We start from the raw sequence: 22885 nt of genomic DNA, 5'->3' as shown, positions 1-22885 counted from the left end.
CCATTTGTGAAAACATGGATGGAACTTGAGGGCATTATGCTAATTGAAATAATTCAGACAAAGCCAGACAGTACTATTTGATCTCACTTGTATGTGGAATCTGAAAAACAAACCAACCAGAACTCACAGATAGAGAATAGGTGGTAGTTGCCAGAGGCAAAGGGTTGGGGTGGGGGTGGGGGAAATGCGTAAAGGTTGTTGAAAGGTACAAACTTCCAGTTATAAGATAAATAAGTCCTGGGAATGTAATCTACTGCATAGTGACTATAATTAATAATACTGTATTGCGTATTTGAATATACTGCTAAGACAGTAGATCTTAAAAGTTCTCACAAGAAAAAAATTATATGTGGTGATGGATGTTAACTAAACTTATTATGGTGATCATTTTGCAGTATATACATATATCAAATCATTATGTTGTATATCTAAAACTAATATAATGTAATATGTCAATTATATCTCAAAAAAGAAAGAAAAGAAAATATAAAGAATAAGATAATAATTCTAAAAAAAAGAAAAAAGATATTGGGTAGCTCACAGAAGCCTTGAGCAAGGAAGGGCTTGGAAAACTAGGCTTGGAGGCTACACAACCAGGAGTCATGATCAAAATTATGGCTTAGATCTACCTGTGACTATCACTGCTGACTTCACCATCAAGCACTCATGCATAGGGAGCACTACTAACACTCTTGACATTGGACAGAGCAATAGCACTGCTGCCATGTGGCTCAGGAGCTCTAATCGATGCAATACCACTGCATCCAGACAGAATTCTTTGCAAAGTGCCCCTGGCTCAAAGTCTGGGGCAGGTGCTTCAAATTGGTGGAGTCTAGATTCTGTGCCTATGACTATGGTGGGGGAGGGTTCTGGGAAGTAAATTTCTGGAATTTTCAAAATGCTCCTAAAGTGGCAGTTGGGTTCAGCCTTCCACCAGAAACCACAAGACGGCAAATGTTCTGAACATAGTTAATATAATGAGGACAATATAGAGTAGTAGTTAAGGGTGTGGACTCTGGGGCCAAACCTTCCAGGTACAAATCCAGGGCCTGCCACTTACCAACTGTATGACTTTGGTTAAATTATGTAACATCCCCATAACTGAGTTTCCTTCATCTGTAAAAAGTGGAGAGTAATAGAACCTATCTCATAGGGTTGCCATGAGGATTTTATTAGTTAATATAGGTAAAATATTTGAAACAGTGCCTGACATATGATAAGCACTCAATGAATGTTAGCTATAAAGATGGGGAGTTCAAAGCTGTGTGGCCAAAAAGTTGGATGTCTGTCAGGGTCCACCAGTTTGGTTGTCCAATGTCACATACACACACCCTTCTTCCTGTATTTATATTTCCAAATGTAAATGTAAGAGCTCTAGGCTCACAGAATACAGCATTAGTACAATAGAAAATGCATCCATCAAAGAGGGTTGACTCAAATACTCATCCGTGATCACATCTGGTTCCATTATAGGATCTTGGGATAAGAGCCATTCTTATAGTCCACCTACTATTAATCCTATATAGTTGGTGAGGGAAAGGGAGAGGGACACCAGGATAAATTAGTTAAAGCATAGTAATGTTTATTTGACGTGTCAGAAAAGAAGATATGGAGAGATGTTATAGTTCTTGTTTCTAAATTACTCATGAAGCTGTGGTTGATAGTTATGACTATCCTTCTATTGCACTATCCATTCCTTCTTCTCTTTGTTGTCAGCCAGCGCCTCAGTTGATTGGGATTTGTCCATCAGCAGACTGACCCAAATCTTCACTCCTGAGAGCCTAAGGTTTTGGTAGTCCTGCCTGTTTAGGGTAGCTCTGGCCCTCCATTAACTTAAACCACTGTACATGTGTATTAGGATGCTTTTGTCTGCAAGTAATAGAAAACCCACTTAAGTGGCTTAAAAGAAGATGACATTCATTCATTTAGTCATTTGAAAAATGTTGATTGGGTGCTAACTGTATGCTAGGTACCCATCCAGGTGCTGAGGATTTAGCAGTGAACAAAATTTCCTGCCTTCATTAAAAATTCTGGTTGGAGGAGGTGGGAAGGAAGAAAATAAACCAATAAACTATATATAGGTTATTAAGTAGTGATAAGTGCCAGGGAGAAAAACAAAGCAGGTTAGAGTAACTAAAGGAGGTAGGCATTTTTTATAGTTATTTTTATTCGCTATTTTTAATAGTGTGGTCAAGGAAAGACTCTTTGATTAGGTGACATGTGAGCAGAGACCTGAAGGCAATGGGGGGAATGAATTACGCGAATATCTGGGGGAAGGGTGAATTAAATTATTCTGACAAACTCTGTTTTTGAAAATATCTAAAAATGTTGAATTTTTTTTTAAATAAACTTTTCATTTTAAAATCATTTTAGGCTTACAGAAAAATTGCCAAGCTAGTACAGAGAGTTCATGTTTACCCCTCATCCAATTTCCCTTATTGTTAACATCTTACACAAGAATGGTACATTTGCCAAAACTAGGAATCCAGCATTGGCACATTACTATTAAATAAACTCTAGATATTATTCAGATCTCATTAGTCTTAAACTAATATCCTCTTTCTGTTCCAGGATCCAATCCAGGATACAACATTGCATTTAGTTCTTATGTCTCCTTCTGATTTTGTCTCAGTCTGTTGGGTTGCTTTAACAGATTACTATAGACTGGGTAACATAATGTAAATAACAGAAATAATTTTCACAGTTCTGGAGGCTGGAATTTCCAAGGTCAAGGCACTGGCAGATTTGACGTCTGGTTAGGACTTAGTTCCTTGCCCATAGATGGCTGTTTTTTTTTTTTTTGCTGTGTCCTCACATGGTGGAAAGGCAAGGGAGCTCTGTGGGGTCTCTTTCTAAGGGTGTAATCCCATTCAAAGGGGCTCCATTCATGACCTAGTCACTTCCCAAAGACCCCATCCTCTAGTACTGTCTCTATGGGGGTTAGGATTTCAACATATGAATGGGGGGGGGGGACATAAACATTTAGTCTATAGCAGATCTGTAAAAGTCTTTGTTTTTCATCACCTTGACAGTTTTGAGGAATACTGGTTAGGTATTTTGCAAAATGCTGTTTGATTTGATTTTGTCTGATGTTTTTGTTATGATTAGGCTGGGCTATTGGTTTTGGGGAAGAATACCAAAGAGGTAAGGCATTCTTCTTGTGACATCATATCACAGGGTACACAATATCAACATGACTTACCCCTGGTGGTGTTAACCTTGATCAAGGTAATGTCTGCCGGGTTTCTTCAGTATTGATTTGCCTTTCCTGTCCCCCTTTCCACACTCTGCTCCTTGGACTCAAGTTATAAATCCAGTCCACAGTGGGGTCCAGGAGATGGGGGCAAAGATGAGAGTGGTTGATTAAACTCCACCTCCTGAAGGGGATATCATCTCAATAAATTATTTGGAATTCTTCTGTAAGGAAGATTTGCTTCTTCTTCCCCATTTATTTATTTATGAAATGACTGACTGACTTTATTTTTTTAAAAGAAGATTTTATTTATTTATTTGAGAGAGAAGGACAAAGCTAGTGAGAGAGAGCACAAGCTGGGAGGAGAGGGAGAAGCAGGCTCCCCGCTGAGCAGGGAGCCCAACACGGGGCTCAGTCCCAGGACCCCCAGATCATGACCTGAGCCGAAAGCAGATGCTTAACTGTCTGAACCACCCAGGCACCCCTGTAATGATTTATTTTAGATTATAATCCAGTACTCTGATTGCTCCAGCTTTGGCCAATTGCTCAAGCTTTGGCCATTGGGAACTCCTTCAGCTTGGCTCTTGTGTCCCTTTGACATGTCCTCTTCTGTTATTTTTTGAACATTTTCTTACTTTTTGGCACTACAAGATACTCCAGATTCATCTTGTGTTTTCATTGCTCGGCTTTACAATAAGCCATTTTACTAAGGAATCCTGGTTCCTTTTATTGGAGAATGGTATTTAGGAAACAAGATTTGGGTGCTGGGTGATCTTGTTGCTAGTTGGGTGTTACTGCTTTTGGGCTCTTCCACAGACAGAGCCAGGAAATATATGTATATATATTAGCTCATGTGTGCACATATAATTGTTTCTGTATATGTACTATATATCTGTATCTGTAATAAGGTTGACATGAGTTCATACTGTTGTCTTCAACTTTAATCCAATATCTTTATTCTAGTCTTCCTTTCTTATCTGTAACTTCCCAATGTAACATCAAGAAACCCAGCGCCCAGTGGCTTAGTCCAGTCCTGCATTTACTGCTTTCCTCTGATGGAGCTGGGCTCACCCAAGGTCACTGCTAGGTGGTTCAGAGAATGTCTAGTTCATAGGCACTTCAGCTGTCATGGCCTCCTGGGGCCCCATGTCAGGTGTTTTATTCCTCAAAAAGAAGTGTTAGGTACTAAAGAGGGGAATATGGCTTTGCCCCATGACTGCTGCTGCTAAGATTCTCCATCTTGGGAGAATAATCCTGCTGTACACTGGCCTATCACGTGCTTAATTTAAAAATTTTAAATAGCTAATATATTCATATGGCTCAAACACGAAAGAATGGGTACACAGTGAAGAATCTTGCTCCCACCTATGCTTGCAGCCACCCAGTTCCCTTCTCCTTTGCAATCTTTGTTACCAGTTTATGTGTCCTTCCAGAGATAGATGACTTTCTTTCTGACACAAATGACACTTAGCATCCTATATGCACTGTTCTGCATCTGTTTTTGAAATTTTGCATTTCTTAGAGTCCTAAATTAAGAGCCTTTTCATTCTTTTTTAATAGTCACATAGGATATCATTGTATGGGCATATCATACTTTATTTAACTTATCTTTATTGATTGCCATTTAGGTGGTTTCCAATCTTGTGCTTCAGAAACCCAGCTGCAATGAATAATCTTGTACAAATGACATTTTGTGTATATGAATACATTTGTATGATAAATTCCTAGAAGTGGAATTAGTCAACAGATATTGCATTAGTAATGTATGTGTATATAACCGAATGGATATAGATAGATATCTATATATATCTCAAAATTACTCGTATCTATATATGAGTAATATATTTAGTCAAATTGCCCTCCAGGGAAGTAGTTCAAGTTTATGCTCCCATCAGCATATATATGAGAGTGCCTGCCTGCATAGCCTTGCCACACATTGTGTCATCAAAATTTTTGATTTCTTCTAGTCTGTTGGGTGAAAAATGGTTTCTGATAACCACAGAAAGACTTGTATAAGAATGTACATAGTAGTCTTACTCATAATAGTAAAAACCACATGTATCAGTTTAAAAAGGCCGTGAAAGCCATGTAGCTCCCAGAAGGCCATCTTCCTCAGTGTCTACCTCAGAGAGGGCTGTGGAGGAGAATGGGCAGGGAAGTTTCTCTCAGAGGCCAGGACAAGGGGTCACAGTGGCCAATGGACAAAGAGGACCATTCTAAGAGCAGAACCATGGATTTCCAGGTTAGCTGACCAAGGAAGTCACTCTTCTGCCAATGAGTGTCTATTCATCTTCAGGGGAATATGGCACATGTGATGGACCAGTGACTGCTTTATGTTTTCCATTCTCCTCTTTTCAGGAAAATGTTATTCACTTATCCTATTCCTCCTTTATCACTGTTTATTGGGTGAATTCAATAATGTGTTTTTTAGCTTACAGGTCATTAGACCTTGAGAAGGCACATTTGGGTTTAAGATGCTGGACTTGGAGCTGATAACTGGATCACATATCGGGAAGGTGCTTGGTCTTATGCGTAGACTGTGGCAGACATTGTTGGATCTTTGATAAACATTTACTCCACTTTCCTTTGGCCTTTTCTTTCTTGCTTACAGAACTCTAATTTTGTTGAGGAGGTTGGGGAGATAGGGGGAGTTTGCCCAACTGTAAATATGAGTCATGATGGATTCACTCCAATCCAGAGAACCTCAGGAAAATGTTTTGCTTTTCTAATAAATAGAACAGATGCACTGATGCAGTCCTTTCCCTCTTTCTCCTCCTTGATGCAGACAAGATGCCTAGAGCTACAATAGCTCCCTTGTGACAATGAGGTGATGAATAAGGATGATGCAGCAGAACATGATAAAGAAACCTGGGTCTTTGGCCTCACTGGACTTCTACATCAGCCCTGTAATTCTTTTTTTTTTTTTTTTTAAAGACTTTATTTATTTATCTGACAGGGAGAGAGAGCACAAGCAGGGGAGCAGCAGAGGGAAAGGGAGAAGCAGGCTCTCCACTGAGCAGGGAGCCCAATGTGGGACTTGATCCCAGGACCCTGGGATCATGACACGAGCCAAAGGCAGATGCTTAACTGACTGAGCCACCACGCACCCATCCCTGTAATTCTTATTTCCAGATTTTTTTTTATATGATATAATTAAAGCCTTTATAGTTTAAGCTATTATTGACATGGATATTCTATAACTTTCAGCTGAAAGCATTCCTAATGGATACACATGACTGCCAAAGTCCCATTTATTAACAATAGTGGGTTTTTTTTTTACTGTCTTAGGTTCTGACCATTTCAGATAACCAACCCCTTAGATCCTTCTCCTGCTTTCCCTGATGGCCTATTGCCCAAACGACCCTACTTCTTGTGTCAGTTGTCAAGAACTGTGAAAGGTATGAGATTTTGCCCACTTGCCTTGCAAGTTAATAAGTCAGCTTGCCCAGTTTCATGGGTGCTGGCAGAAGACATGAGACCCCTGGGTCAGAGACAAAGGACTACTACTCACTGCAATGGCAATATCCAGAATATCATCATTTACACTAATTCTCTGAGCCTCAATTCTCACAGGGTAATGTAAAGAGATCCAGATGATATCTGCAAACACAGTGGAGTACACTTCAAGAAAGGAATCCCAACTTTAAGTAAACTGAATCTTTTATAATGGATGTAAGCCTGCCTGACGTTTGCCCTGGAAAGAGGCATTGTCTTCATCATACCAGACAATAACAAATCTGCCATGCCCTCTGCTCCTGAGGAAGACCCTATGTTTTCCAAGGCTGTTGACTATACAAACATCCTTGAACAAATAGTCTGAAATAAAGAGTCAGAATCTCTGCTCTACGACATGCAAAAATATGGGAGACCCATGGATAATTGTTTCTTACGATCATTCTACATTCTTAGTTACAAGTTGACTGGGGCTGACGTCAGCAGCAGAATAAACTTGTTAAAATGATATAAGATGCAGCCACTTTAGAGGACTAGATATATGACAATATCTAGTAGACTTGGAAATGCTCATGTGGTATGACCCAGCAATTTTACTTCTAGAACTATACCCTCTGGGAACCCTTGTACACACACATCAGGAGACATATACAAGAGGGTCTGTAGCAGTATTATTTATATTAGCATAAAATTAGAATAACTTAAATGTCTGCCTATGGGGGAATATATAAATTGTGGTATATTCATTCAGTGAAATTCTATAGAGTCACAACAGTAAAAATGAGTGAACTAATAGCCACATATATCATCCTGGCAGAATTCCATAATCATAACATTGAGTGAAAAAAAGTCAATTGCAGAAAGATACATATAGTAAGACACCGTTTATATAAAGTTAATATATAAGATGATCACTATCTAGTGCTTAGGGTTACATACATATGCAGTCAAGTATTAAAGATGCATGAGATTGCTAATACCAGCTGAGAGCAGTGTCTTTGCCTCCCTGGGGAAAGCCAAGTGGGATTTAACTCATTTGTCAAAGTTCTACTTTTAAGGTTTATTATCTTTGTACCCCTTATGCCTTACATTTTGCTCTCTAAATTAAAATTTTACAAGAAATATATTGGTTAGTTCAGTGGTAGAGGGATACAGATGTGGGCTCAGAGGCCACCAGGCCAAGACCAAGGGATAAAACCCCAGTATGTCCCAGTACAGAGCTGGTGTAAGGAGGGCACCACTGCTGGCCTGCTGAGCACCAGGCCATCTGTTGCAGCATCAGAACCCCTGGCTCTGGACAGAGGCATCCACCACTAGCCCTGTACCACTCTTACTCTAGAACTTCAATCTTGTTTAACTTCCAGACAGAATCATCTGTGGTCCTTGAGTCTTTACCTCACTTGTCCCTGTTTCAAAGTCTAGAGTGAGTATACCTGATTGACAGAGCTTGGGCTGTATGGCCATGTTCTAGTTGCGTGGGAAAAGATTACCAGTTGGCACTTTCTGCCTCTATAGTGGGAGGTGGGCTCTGCTTCTCACTAAAATTTGTAAGGTTGGGAATTCCCCAAATGTTGGATGAAGGTTCTTATTCTGGGTGATCCAAAAGTCAAAGTGTCCATGAGAAACCTTCAAAACATGTGGGCAGGTAGAGTTAGTAAAAAAAAAAAAAAAAAAAAGCATCCTAGGTAGAGGAAAATAGAAGAAATGAAAACATTTAAGTGGTATTTTTCTAGAATGTAGAAAAAATATTAGGAGGCAAAATTAATAGTCTAAAATTTACCTGGTTATAAGGAGTACTGAAATCTCAATTTCTCTGTGTTTTTTTTCTGTTTAGTCATCATCATCATTTTTTTTTTTAATTAAACCAAAATGATCTCCCCATTAGACCACAATCTCCTCATAGTCAAGGACCATTCCTTATCTTGGAGAGACACCATGTTTGCTGTGGAAAGTCCATTGGCATTCAGGGTCCTGGGAACTGAGCTTGAATCCTGGGTCTACTGATCAGCTAAAGGATAGTGGTTGTGTAAGGCAGCCTCTCTGAGACGTGGCATTCTTGTGAGTAAAAGGGAGATTGCACCCACTTTTCTATTCGGTAAATATTATATCCAATATAAGTAGGATTAGAGAGTAGACATCAAGCAAATATTTCCTTCATTACCTTATGTTTAGGCCCTTTCTATTCCTCCTCAGGTCCTGCACTGGGCTTAGAAAGCACTTGACTGGTGTTTGCGAAATGAATGAACTTAGCTTCGTCACATCTATAGATGTGCTTCTAGCCTTTCCTGCCATATGTGAGCTGATTTCTGTAGCAATTTTGGTAGCTTGGTATAGTACCCTTTTTTTTTCATGACAGCCTTGAGGAGCTTTTTACATGCCAAAAGGACTTCACTGGTGCTACTTTCTCTTCATTCACTAAACAGTTCATTTGACAAATGGAACACCAGATATGTCAGGCTCTAGGGATGAATTACACGAATCTCACCGTCACAGAATGTGCATTTGTAACAGGAGAGTTGGGCTTGTGAATTGCTGTTGTAGAACAGTAAGTGCTGCAGTAGAGGTAAGCACAGATGATGAGCAGCTCTCACGGCCGCTTATCCTAGGAGTTCAACAGATGTCATTTTATTCCATTATTATGCCATGTAATTCTTAGGGTTTTTCCAAAAATATGGGTGATCAGATAATGATGGTTAATTATTTAATCAGAATATCTTTAGAAGATGACATCCCTCTACATGCTTTATCAACATGCTCAAGCCACAACTTTCACTTTACTTCTATTTACCTGTCTCCTGGTCTTCTTGAGTAGAAATTAGTCAGGTCCCATCTCAAATTTCCTGCTTCACGTAGTTTCGAAAAGCTCTATTCCCAGAGTTTCATCTCGGCTTTTTCCTACTGAGAAAGATCATGACTGTAACAATTTCCACTGAGAACTAATTATGAAGATGGCAGTGAAATTACTATATCAACAGTCTCATTAATGCAATCACTCGAGATAAACCGGATGAAAATTAGTGAAGGCTGTAATGGAGCAGGGGATTGGCCCACCGGAAGCACAGGAGGGATTGCTGAGCCCATCTGGCTCCAAAATCTGATGCTCAGTCCTGAGGATGAGGGTGGAAAGAAGGCAGACATTAGACTTTCAGTGAGTCCTTAGCTGTTGAAAAGAGGTGAAGCCATGGAATAGTAAACAGTTTAAATGAATGAATTAGAGCTTATACATGGACAAAGCTCAAAACCATTGTAGAAAGGAAAAAGCAAGTTGTGGAATAACGTAAAAGATTTTCAAATCTGCAAAGCAATGCTTTATGATACTTATGTGTGGATACACAAGTAAGAAAACTATCAAATACACATAGAAATGACACATTCTGAGTTCAGGAGCGTAGTTAATTCTGGGAGGAAGGAAGGATGATGAGATCTAAGTAGGGACTCAAGTATTATCATGCCTTAATTAAAAATAACAAAGATTTGAAGCAAATGGAAGAAAAGTGCACGAGGACAGAAGCTTTGCCACCCCGTGGATATGGCCAAGGTGACATAGTGAAAAGTGAATGGAGCTGGATTGAGCGGGAAGTGGTGGTGGTGGTGGTGGGGGGGCCATAAATCTGAGTCTTGTCTCTGCAGTGGTGAGATTGTGAGACCTCAGATGAATTTCTTCAGTGAATTTCTTCTGGGCTTCTTTTTTGTAGAATGGAGAAAATCATATTCAGCCATAACTTCTTTAAAGTGTTTCTGTGAACATCCTTTACTCAATGTGTATGAATACATTATGAAGACTGTTGACATTTCTCCAAACGAGGGATTTTTATTTTTATTTATTTATTTATTTTTTGAATGGTTCAAGGTTTTATTTATTTATTTATTTATTTATTTATTTTTAAGTAAGCTCCACGCCTAGCATGGAGCCCAACACAGGGCTTGAACTCACGACCCTGAGATCAAAGTTCGAGCCAATATCATGAGTCAGACCCTTAACCAACTGAGCATCCCAGGTGCCCCACCCAAGGTTATAGTTAAAGCTAACAAGTATAGAAGAAAAGGAGAGCCTACATGTGGCTGAGTGTTGCTTATTAGAGTTCAACTCTAAGTTCCCTGCTTTGTTCTTTTTTTTTTTTTTTGTATGTATTGTTCTTCTAAGACCTAAGAGAAGGAGATGTGGTTGGTCCAAGCTAGGGCTTGGATACTCTTGGGCTCCCTTCATTCACTCAGTAACTATATACCAGGCTCCTCTGTGTTAGATACTTTTTAAAGATGCTGGTATATAGTGGTGAGCATATGTGGTATGGGTCTTCTCCTCTGAAACTGGAGTCAAATGAAGGAGATAGACCTTAAAAAAGGAAGCCATATGTATAATTACAAATCACATCACTTGAAGATATGGCATTTTTTTTTAAAATTTTTTTTATTCTTATGTTAATCCCCAACGAGGGATTTTTAGCAACCAGTTAGAGCTTTAGAGTATATTATGGTTAAACCAGGAAAAGATTGAGGTTAGCAATCAGGCTACAGCATGGAACCTCTGAATTTATCAGCAATACAGGGTTTAGACATAGAAAACAGAGTGCTTCAAAAAATATGGGGAAAACCTAACAATCACTGAGGAAAAAGATCCCTAAAACTCCACCTGTGTTCCACATTCCCACCCACTCACCACCTTTACAGTTGTCATATCTCTATCCGCAGTAGTGCTCATTGGAAACTTCCAGAGGGTGTTGTGTATATGCTCACTGTGTATATGCTCACTGTTGTGTATATGTTCACATATACATACATATATATGCTTGGGCATACTCTTGGCTAAAAGGGCAGACGGTGGGAAAGAACATCTGACATTACCTTGAAGTGAAATCATCCGATGTTACCTATAGCTAATTACTTGCTCTTGCTCAAGAATATGAATACTTGCGCAAGATTCACTTGGGTGCATGAGGCCAAGGGCTCTCTATCCAAGCTTTTCCACGAGGGTAGCTTACTGGAGATGTGGAGTGGATGCAATTATACCTCAGAGACCTTCACCTGCAGTCTTTCCTTGAAAGATGGTTACTTCAGTGATATACTTGTCACCAAGGGTTTTTTTTTTTTTTTTAAGATTTTATTTATTTATTTGACAGACAGAGACACAGCGAGATAGGGAACACTAGCAGGGGGAGTGAGAGAGGGAGAAGCAGGCTCTCCACTGAGGGAGACTGATGTGGGGCTCGATCCCAGGACCCTGGGACCATGACCCGAGCCAAAGGCAGCCGCTTAATGACTGAGCCACCCAGGCGCCCCAAGGGTTTTGACTAATGATTTTGGGCTAAGACGGGGAACTTCTGACAGTGGTTGTTTTCCCTGTTAGTTTTTGTGTGTTTTTTGCATTTGTCTTCACATGTCTATCTCTATTGGCTGTCTCCGGCTGACTTTTACTGTTGTTTTTATTTCCTTCCAAGTCTCACCTGTCATTCATTCCCCCCACCCCTTATTTCTCCTCCAAGCCCTTTGCTGTTGCTGTGCATACTCTACCTTACTTTCTTGGATGTCTTTTCTCTTTTGTCTGTCTTTTTTTTCTTGTGTCTGTGGCTCTTTCTCCCTTTCGTCTCCTTATTTTGTGTTTTCCTGAATGTTATCTGATGCCAGTTGGTTGGGGGCACCAGACTACTCTTTAGACTTGATGGCTTGGAAATCTTCCTCTGTTGAAATGGTTACTCATACTCAAACTAATTAATACTTTTTCCCTATTGTTCTGCAGCAACACCTTTTTTTCTTGAGTAGAGTGTGCCGGGAGAAAGCAAATATGAGTCACCATTCATTTTCTTCTGTATGTACCATGGTTCTCCTAAAATTACAAGACACCAAGAGTGAGCTGTTGCTATACTGAGTTATCTTTCCCCTTGAGATTATGCTGAGGCATGGTTGAGGGAGTTACTTTCAGGGAAGCAGATCCCAAGAAGGAGTTACTGGGTGAGCAATATTGCTGTTGACATTACTGTTCAGATGTGATTATATTTTTGGGAACTCAGAGAGCAGTTCAGCAGAGAGAATTCATTTCAGGCAGTCATAACTTTTCACTGTAACGTGTCCCTGAAGATGGTATCAGAAAAGAAAAGAAACAACAGAAAAAAAAAATGGTTTAATTTTTCCGAAGTTCCTGTGTGGTCGCTTGTTCAGCCCATACTTACTACATTGGAATTGTGAAATGAAGATTGAATTTCCTTTTTTTTTTTTTTAAAGATTTTATTTATTTATTTGAGAGAGAGAATGAGAGAGAGAGCACATGAGAGGGGGGAGGGTCAGAGGGAGAAGCAGACTCCCCGCCGAGCAGGGAGCCCGATGCGGGACTCGATCCAGGGACTCCAGGATCATGACCTGAGCCGAAGGCAGTCGCTTAACCAACTGAGCCACCCAGGCGCCCCATGAAGATTGAATTTTCTTGGGCTCATGGAATGAATTAGCAACCCCCCCTCCCTCCGCCACAACTGACAAAAACATGGACCAAGGCACTGAAGAATGAAATAGAGGTATCTTAAGGCAGCTTTCAATGAGCAGAGTGTAGAATTCAAGGTAGCAAGGAGGAGCTTCTGCCTCTCAACTGGGTCTCAAATTTTTTTTGGTAGGTGTTGACAAAGACTTGGCTCAAGGCACAGAAGCTTCAGCTGCCAATTCAACACACAGATGTTTCTCTAGGTTTTAATATTAGAGTTGTGTACAAGGCAGTGGTAAGACTTTATTCTGATCAGGTCACACCCACACACGTGCACCCAGTATGGGTCACGCAGCCATGAGCATAGATGCAGCCCTTACACACTTACCCCGTGCAAAGTGTAGACACTTACCCTGTGCAGAGTGTAGACAGATTTACCCTCTCTTTGGAAGTGGCCTTGCCCTAATGTCATGTCCTATGGGCTTTGATTTGGTGCTTGCTGCTTCTTGCCAACATGCCTAATGAGGCCCAATGTCTACATTGCACCTCCAGATCCTTTTACTACCCCTCTTCCCTACAGCCCCGTTCTATAGCTTCAACCCATTCTCCTAGTTCCTTCATTGCTCTTTCTGCTGCTCTTGTCCCACTTAAAAAAAAATGAACTTGCCTCTTCCCACTCAATCAAAGAGTGACTTTATTGTTTCAAACATAGAGATAGGAATACAGAACAATATAATAAAAACCCACATACCCATTATCCAGCTTCATCAGATCTCTATATTAAGCTATATTTGGAGGGGAATTCTTTAAAAGAAATTGCATGTTATAGATATAATGGAGGCCTCCTGTGTACACTTCTCAGATCTTTTTCTCTCCCTCCCTCTCTCCCCAAAGGGGATCATACGCATGAATTCAGCCTTTATCATTTCCATCTATGTTTTTATATTTTTTCCACATATGCCATGTACCCATAAAAATTATAAAGCATTGTTTCGCCTGTTGTAAAAGTTTATATAAATGATATCTTGTTGGAAATGTTGCACTGTGTCTTGGTTCTTTTGCTCAAAATTTTTTCTGGGATTTATTCAAAGTTGATAGATGTAGCTCTAGTGCTTTCATTTTTAAATGCCAGATGGTGTTGCAATGTCTGAATATAACATAATTTACCCATTCATTCTCCCGTGGGTGGCCATTAGGTTATTTCCATTGTTTCGGACTTGTTTTGTTTCTATTACATACAATCAACATTGTTATACATGTCCTTTTGTGCACATATGTTAGAGTTTCTTTAGGGCATTTATAGATTTTAAACTTGTAGATCAAAGAGCACACACATTTTCAGCTGGGCTGGAAAAAAAAAATGGTTTAATTTTATGGCTCCCCAAAGCCATAACAATTTATACTCCTCTGTGCACTATATGGTGTTTCCTGGCTTTCTTTATCTTTACTAACCACTTCATCATCAGATTTTACACATTTTGCCAATCTGATGGGTGGAGGGCATTTCATTGTTGTTTTATTTTGTATTTTCCTCATTGATAGAGATGTTACGCATCTTTTTGCGTGTCTGTTGGCTACTTGGATTTTCTCTACTAGGAACTGCCCAACATGTTCTGCCCAATTTTCCTATTGGATATGATTAGCACCTTCCCTCTGAGAAAGAGAAAAGCAGCCCCTGACATCCAGGCACTGGCCTAGTACTATTAGCGAGACCTGGGTATTCTCCTGTTGAATATACTAATTTCATACAATATCAATTTCAGACAAAGCCACTCTGGGACCATGATGGATTGAAATGAAAACAAGAGCACTCCATACTCATGTCTGAACACAGACAGCACATGAACATTGTCCAAGCCACAAAATACAAACCCCATCCCCCACAGTGGTAGGCAGAAATCTAAGTTCCCTGGCTTAGGGGCAGAATTCCCAGCCCCTGGTGTGCACACACTTCCCTGCAGTATTCAGCAAACATTAACCTAGGTACTGTTGTAAAAGGATTTTACAGACATGATTAAAGTCCCAAATCAGCTGATCTTAAAATGGAGATTATCTGTAGCCCGGACTAATCCTATGAAACTTTTATTTATTTAAAAAATTTTTTTTAAAGATTTTATTTATTTATTTGATAGAGAGAGAGAGAGAAAGAGCACAAGTAGGGGGAGCGGTAGGCAGAGGGAGAAGCAGGCTCCCCGCTGAGCAGGGAGCAGCTTGATCCCAAGACCCCAGGATCATGACCTGAGCCGAAGGCAGACGCCTAACCAACTGAGCCACCCAGGTGCCCCCTCTGAAACTTTTAAAAGCAGAGAGTTTTCTCTGGTTGACTATAAGAAGAAAAAGGGACACACTGGCCTGGAAGAAAGCAAATGTCCATGTTGGGACCTGCCTATGAAAACTGCACATGGCAGGAACCGCAGGGACCCTCAGGACCCGAGAGCCATCCCCGCCAACAGCTAGAAGGAAAATGGGGGCCTGAGTTCTCAAGCTGCAAGGCAATGGATTCTGCCAACAGCCGGTGAGCTGGAAGGAAGAGTGTGAGCCTTTGAAGAGAATGGCAGCCCTCACCTGGTGAGACCCTGCACCTTCATGTCTGGATTCTGACCCACAGAAACTGTGATCATACACGTGTGCTGTTCTACACCATTAAGTCTGTGGTCATTTGTTACAAAGCAACAGAAGACCAAATGCCCCCATCTCCCAGCTACTGTGAGTGCCTGCTGCACTTTACCATTTACAGCTTCAGCCTCAGTCTGTCTTCCTTCTCTTACATAAGATTTATTAAAATACCCAGTCATAGAACTACCCCTGCTTCCTGACAGCATTCAGTCCAGAGCAAAGCTTTGCTCACTTAACCTACCCCAAATCACCTAACCCAACCCCCATGCCATTATTAGCCCTTTCTTACACCCTCTCACTGGGATGCCCCACAGTTCCCCATGATGTCCCTTTCCCGTCGCCGCTAGGTGTGATAAACCCAACTTGTTCAATGACAGGAGTGTTCCTGCTGTCTTCGGCCGGAGGACACTGACACCCTGAATAGAATAGGCACCAGTCCTTCTGAACCAGCTTGGGTCCTCACTAGCTACGTCACCTTCCCGAGTCACCTCTTATGGGGGATCTGAGTTTTTTCTTCTGTAGAACGAGATCTGGAGGGAAGCTGTGTGGTGGAGTGGAAAGACCTTGGGACTTTGACAGTCCTAGGTTTAATCTCATTCTGCTTTTATTAGCTATGTGGCTTGGGCTACACATTCATCTTCCCAAGCCTCAGTTGCTTCATCTTTAAATTGGGATCAACAAACCAAACAGGTTTAGTGTGAGGATCAAATTAAATGTAAATTTCCTGGATTACACAGATGATCTTTCTAACGTCCGTACTCAATTTTATTTTATTTATTTATTTTTTAAAGATTTTATTTACTTATTTGACAGAGAGAGACACAGTGAGAGAGGGAACACAAGCAGGGGGAGTGGGAGAGGGAGAAGCAGGCTTCCCGCCGAGCAAGGAGCCCGATGCGGGGCTCGATCCCAGGACCCTGGGATCATGACTCAAGCCGAAGGCGGACACCTAATGACTGAGCCACCCAGGCGCCCCTGTACTCAATTTTAAATGCACACAAACTTTATAGCAATAAAAAGTGTTTTGACAATAGAGTTAACTAATGCTTGTTTTGATTACCTTAAGGTTTCACCTGTTCAAAATGCCTCCCACCAGCAGGATAACAACAGTGGGGGACAGGCAGTGATGTATGTGTTTCTTGCTACCTAAAAGAGGAATACATATCTTTTTAAAGGGACACTGTAGAAGGTTCCCAGCAGATTTCCTCTCCCTTTCTCTCTTCCAAAAGACTCCAGCTTGGACGTTTTATGATTATGTGCTATCACCTTTGTGGGTCTGTATTAAAGTGGCGGTTCCATTTTATATCACTGATGCCACTTACACACCCGTACGGACTCTTACCAGGCTTTGACTCTCCGGGTGGGGGGGTCTCATTAGCATTAATACCTGTTCCCCATTAATCCTGCCTGTGCAGGGCTCCTTCGGGAGTTCCCTTCCCTTTCTCTTCTGGGACCCCCCACAGAGCATCTCGGGGGGGGGGGGGCGCGGGGAGGGGCTCTCACTTCCCCTTCTTTCTGGATTGTGCCTCACCACACTGCGGCTCCGGGCTGGGCCCCTGCTCCCTGCAGCTTGGAGCTCTGCCTGAGCTGTCTGCTCCCTCCACCATTCGCAGATTGAGGCCGTGCTCCTCTTAGGCCTCAGTTTTGCAAGGGCTTTGTATTTGCTTGCGAGGTAAGACTAACAGATGGGTCTCACAGCAATGTTGCTGGGGTCCCAAGGGGTGACAACTAATGTTGACGCACTTGCCGCCAAGATGTCTGGGTTCAGATGGATTTGAGGAAAAGCCACCACTGTTCCTGTCCACCCCTCAGGTCTGTACCTGTATCAAGTGCAGCTCATCCTGTCAAACCTTGTTTAGAGTTCTCCAGAGAAACAGAACCGATAGGATAATATCTTGTTATAATAAGAAAATGGCTCATGTGATTGTGGAAACTCAGAAACCCTATGATCTGCAGTCAGCAAGCTGGAGACCCAGGAGAGCTGATGAGAGTATGAGTTATGAAGGACCAGGAAGGCTGAGGGTGTAAGTCTTAGTCTGAGGGCAGAACGCTGATGTCCCAGCTCAGCAGTTGGGCTAAGGTTGCAAATTGTCCCTTCCTCTGCTTTTTGTTCTGTTCAGGCCTCCAACAGATGGGATGAGGCCGACCCATGCTGGGGAGGGCAATCTGTTGTACTCAGTCTATTGATTCCAACGGTAATCTCATCCAGAAACGCCCACACAGACACACCTAGAAATGCTGTCTAACCAAATATCTGGCCACCCTGTGACCCAGTCAGGGTGACACATAAAATTAACCCTCACAAACCTCTTCTTTAGAGATGACATCTGTGTGTGCCCTTGAAATCTCTACTTCTCGGAACATCGTCTCCTGCTGAGCCATCCTAGTTCTCTGGACATATTTGTGTATCTCTGAATCTAAATAATCAACAACTCATTATTTTGACACATGTTTCAGGAGCACCCCTATGTATCAGGCATTACTTTATGTGCTGGGGATACAAGAGGAACAAGAGAGGTAACATGGCTACTCTCAGGTAGCCTACATGGTGACAGAGCCAATGATAAGAACAAGAGTAAACCAACCAGATAATTACTGAGTTTGGTCGATGCCAAGAAGGAAATAAATAGAGAGGGTAGGGTATAGGGGATGAGACACTTATTAAGACTGGCCAGGTGTCTTCATTTGCTTGGGCTCCTGTAACAAAAACCGTATACTGGATGGCTTAAACAACATTTATTTCTGATAGTTCTGGAGGCTGGAGGTTTGAGATCAGGGTGCCAGTGTGGTTGGGTTCTGGTGAGGTCCCTCTTCCTGGCTTGCAGAGAGATGTCTTCTTGCTGTGTTCTCACGTTGGGGAGAGAGAGAGCTTTTGTCTCTTCATTGTCTTATAAATACACTAATCGCATCATGAGGACTTCACCCCCATGACCTCATCCAAATCCAATTATTCCCAAAGGCCTCACCTCCAAACACAGCCATACTGGGGATAAGGGCCTCAACATATGAATTTTGGGGGGACAGAAACATTCAGTCCACAGCAGCAGGTAAGACCTTCCTGGGGAGGAGTCAGAGGGAGGCAGATGCAGAACAAACATGGGATCACATTGGCAGAGTCAAGGAGGAGCTGCTGATCGTGCCAAGTCCTAAAGGCCTTGGTCAAAGCATTTGGATTTCATTCTAGTAATTAACCTGAGGCAAATGAGTTATGTGAACTTTGTCATAGTTAGAATAAAGGCTAGGCTGACGTAACAAAGCAGCCCAAGAACATTTAGGGGCTTCAAGAACACAGAAATTTATTCTTCTCTCAAAGTCCAAGGTAGGTAGGTGGTCTCTGCACCATGACCTCACCTAGGGTTCCAGGCTAGCAGGTGCCATTCTCAACAAGTGACATGGAAGTTGCACACATCACTTTCAACTACAACCCATGGGCCAGAACAATCCCATGGATTGTTATTATTGCAGTAACGGAAACTGCGAGATCATGTCTCTTAGCTGTCCAACCATGTGTCCTGGAAAGAGGGGAGAAAATAATTGTAGGGACAATTGGCCTAGTGGAATCTGTCACATCTTGTTTAGTGATGCTAGAGGAGAGTATATCTCTATTAAGTTTTACATGATTTCTCTGTTAATTGATTAAATTTTTTGTTTGCTCCAGGAGTCATCTGTGAAAGGAAGATGTATTCTATTCTTGGAGTGAAGCCTTGGGGTAAGATTCAAGGCTGTTGATGGGGAGCGGGCTTGTCAGGAGACCGAAGCTCAGAACACTACCCGGGGCTGTAAGTTAATTGAGCGGAAACAATGATTTAGTCAATTGTCATTCGAGTCAGACCATATGTCTGACACACTGTATCATCAGAGCCAAGGCATTTTGGGAGAGAATGATTATTCCCATTCATTATATGCAAAGATTTTAGACATTTCAAAACTGCTGGATTACAAAGTTGCTGGGGCAGAACCTGCAAAAGATAAAGTTATAATTAAAGCTACTTACGTGATATATTTAAAATGAGTTCAATCTTCTACTTCTAGGCATGTTAAGAAATCTCAAATAATTGTTTTTGGCCAGAGCTAAATTTAGAGCCGCTAAGATAGATGGCTCTGTTATGCTCTCACTCTGGTAATGTTAATGGTTTCTATTGTTTAATAAGTACTACCACCAAGTGCCTACTCCAGGCATGAGGCTGACAGGCCTTTGTAATCATTTTACTGAAACCTCACAATACCCTTGGATAAGATTCCCAGATTTAGTAAATGACATACAGGATACTTGGTTAAATTTGAATTTCATATAAATAACAAATAATTTTTCATAGTAAAAGTATGTCCCCGAAATTGCACAGAGCATACTGATACTAAAAAAAAATGTTATTTATCTGAAATTCAAATTTAACTAAGCATCCTGCATTTTATCTGGCAACCTCACCTGAAAAGGTACAACCCTCATTTTTCACATGAGGAAATGGGAGATTCAGGGAGGCTTACGTGACCTCCTTGGGTCATGTAGCCAGTAAGGATGAGTACGGAATTTAAACACAGTCTTTTGGATTTTTAAGTTCATGATTTGCCAGCACATTGTGTTAATATCCTTAAACTGCTCCTTGAACCCTCCTGACCTGGCCCTAACTTCCCTCCAGTCTTACCTCACCTCTCCTGTTCTCAGCTCCAACAGGACTCCGCTGGCTGCCAAGGCATCCCTGTCCTCAAGAAGCTCCCATCCAGGGGAGGCCAGACAAGGATCTAGCTTCTTGTAGTACAAAGTGATAAGGGGACGCCTGGGTGGCTCAGCTGGTTTTTAGGCATCCGCCTTCAGCTCAGGTCATGATCCCAGGGTCCTGGGATGGAGTCCCACATTGGGCTCCTTGCCCAGCGGAGAGCCTGCTTCTCCCTCTGCCTGCCACTTCCCCTGCTTGTGCTCTCTCACTCTCTGACAAATAATTAAAATCTTTAAAAAAAAAAGTGGGGGCGCTTGGGTGGCTCAGTTGGTTAAGCGACTGCCTTCGGCTCAGGTCATGATCCTGGAGTCCCCGGATCGAGTCCCGCATCGGGCTCCCTGCTCAGCGGGGAGTCTGCTTCTCCCTCTGACCCTCCTCCCTCTCATGCTCTCTGTATCTCATTCTCTCTCTCAAATAAATAAATAAAATCTTTAAAAAAAATTAAAAAAAAAATTAAAAAAAGTGATAAGTGAGGGGGACTAGTCAAAGAAATAATTTATTCTGTCCAATAAAATACCATGGATTGGGTGACTTAAACAATGGAAATTTGTTTTCTCTCTGTTTTGGAGGTTGGGAAGTTCAAGATCAAGTTGCCGGTAAGGTAAAGTTCATTCTGAGGTCTCTTCTCTTGGGCTGCAGGTGGCCACCACCTCACCATGTGCTCATATGACCAATTCTTTGTGCACATGCAGAGAGAGAGAGAGAGCTCTCTGGTGTCTCTTCCCATTAGGACACAAATCCTTTCAGATTAGCGCTTCATCCTTATGACCTCATTTAACCTTAACTACTTCCTTAGAGGCCCCCTCTCTAAATATGGCCACACTGGTGATTAGGGCTTTGACATATGAATTTTGGGAGGATGCATTCAGTCCATATAGAGGGATAGTGAAGACTTCATGGAGCAGGTGACATTTAAGCTAGGTTTAGAAAAATAAGCAGGCATCAGCAAAGGAGGAAGAAAAAGTGTTCTAGGTGGAGAGCACAAAACTATGTGCTGTGTTGGAGGACCAGTGAGCAGTCTCCTGGCTCTGGAGAAGACTCTGAAGCTTTTGTGGATCAGAATATCACCTGGGAAACCTGTTTTCCATTCTGCATCAGGAGATGGGCTCAGGAGTCTATCTTGACCAGCACCCTGCATCCTGATACAGATGGTCTACCAGCCACACTGAGAAACTTGGTTCCAGAAAGTACCTGGAAATGAAGCTGAAAGGGCAGACTGCATCAAATGGTGAAGAATTTTTATGCTAGATCAAGAAGTTAAGGTCTTATTTTAATGACAACTTTAGACTCTCCTAAGGACAGAGATCAAGACGAAGACTCCCCAAATAATAGAGGTGTTTCTTGAAGTTTAACTTTGAAAAGATTTCAAATAATGCAACTAGAGCCATTTTGATAATTCATCTGGATGGGATGTGATGGGGGAATTTCACCCATAAATCTGGGACTGAACTTAATCTCAAGGGTCAGTTGTAGACAGGGAAGCTGGCCAGCTGGGCATGTGGGTTGATCGACTTTTAGATGTTTAATTTCTGTCTCTTAGAGAGCTGGACCAAACATATTTTTCTCTCTTGTAGAATTTTCAGCTGATTGAGCCAGAAAACTGGTGAACAATTCTTGCAGGCTGAAAAAACAATATATCTGCCTTAATATCATTTTGAGAAAGAGCATCCAGTGGATTAAACATAAATGATAATATAATTTCTCTTTTATGATTTACTCATTTAAAAGTTAATTTTGTTATGAAAAAGCACACACCTCTTTAAGTAAATTAGGAAAACACTGAAAAGTAGGAAAAAAAGGTCACTCCTATTGTTACTTCCCAAACAAAATCCATTACATTTTGGTTTTAAAATAGAAAATGTTTATATTTTAAATAATTTATTATTTGGTGTTGCTTCCTGTTTGGACTGGCTCAGTATGCAAATGTCCCCAGCTTATCTCAGCAAACATGACTTTTTTTTTTTTTAATTGGACCTGAATTATTGACCTAGTTTAAATTACATTCAATTTGAATGCCTGCCATGCGCATGGTATTGAGTTAGAGCCTATGGTGATTACAAAGATTAATAAGACACAACACTTGACTTAAGCAGGTTATAAAATAGTGAGACAGCCAGACCTGTGTAGAACACGATAGAAGGATAATATGGGGGTAAACAAAGAAACAAGCTAATTCCAGTTGATACGTTTATGTGTGGGGTGGGAGTGAAGTACACAGAGTTGTTTTTTTGTTTGTTTTTATTTTTTTAAAAAGTAGGCTCCATGTCCAGAATGGAGCCCAATGTGGAGCTTGAACTCATGACCCCAAGATCAAGACCTGAGCTGAGATCAAGAGTTGGACGCTCAACCAATTGAGCCACCCAGGCGCCCCAGGAAAGAGGTTTTTGAGAAGGGGCATTGAGCTGGAACTGAAAGGGTGCCTTGGCATTCAATTGTAATCTGAAGAAAGGAAAGCAAATATGTGAAAATACATGGTACTGGTCTTGGCATGGGTGGCTGTCA

This window comes from Neomonachus schauinslandi, chromosome 2 (assembly GCF_002201575.2).
Source record: "Neomonachus schauinslandi chromosome 2, ASM220157v2, whole genome shotgun sequence".
NCBI classification, from domain to species: Eukaryota; Metazoa; Chordata; class Mammalia; order Carnivora; family Phocidae; genus Neomonachus; species Neomonachus schauinslandi.
Note: the sequence above shows the minus strand (reverse complement) of the source record.